We start from the raw sequence: 749 nt of genomic DNA, 5'->3' as shown, positions 1-749 counted from the left end.
GGTGACCCCCAACCCTAACATTTATCCATTTTACAGATGGAGAACACTGATGCAGAGTCTTAGGTGACCCCTATGAAAGGGTCATTCGAACGCCAAAGGGGTCCCGTCCCCCAGGTTGAGAACCACTGATCTAAGAGCACACAAACATTTTGAGTGCATGCTTAATTACTCCCCTCTCCCAAATTTATCAGATTGGTCCTCCAGCCAACTCTTCAAATGGTTATTTGATGTCCCATTAAGTGCATAAAAGTACTATAGGCCAAGAACATTTTAATGGAGAAATGCTGCCTCCCAATTTGTTTTCTCAAAAGATGACAATAAGCCACCCATCTCTTCCCTTGCTACTTCTTCCATGCCAACAAAACAAGAAATGGATGTTCAAAGGAAGTGTCAGGGCTCTCTCAGATGCAATATTAGGAATAAAAATGTTACCACAAGAAGTAGTACTTTTCTACAACTCGCCTCCCTTCAGAGGACTTTATTTTACAGCATTAATAGTCTGCCTTTCTCAGGAAGACAATCAGCTGCTTTGAGAGACTACCGGTATGTAAAGGAAGGGCTGCCTCATAGCAAGGTCCTAGTTTTCATTCAGCCTCTCCCTCAATTGCCTGCAGTTAGGATTCCTGTTCTGTAATTCAGACATTAACTAATTGTTCTGGTCTGAAGAGCACACACTTAAAAATCATCACCATAGCCTTAAACACGGTATCTGAATATCTACCATCAGGATAAAGTGACTTTGAAACAGG

Source organism: Sphaerodactylus townsendi, linkage group LG07, assembly GCF_021028975.2.
Source record: "Sphaerodactylus townsendi isolate TG3544 linkage group LG07, MPM_Stown_v2.3, whole genome shotgun sequence".
Lineage (NCBI taxonomy): Eukaryota > Metazoa > Chordata > Lepidosauria > Squamata > Sphaerodactylidae > Sphaerodactylus > Sphaerodactylus townsendi.
The sequence above is the reverse complement of the archived record's forward strand: the minus strand, read 5'-3'. Positions refer to the sequence as shown.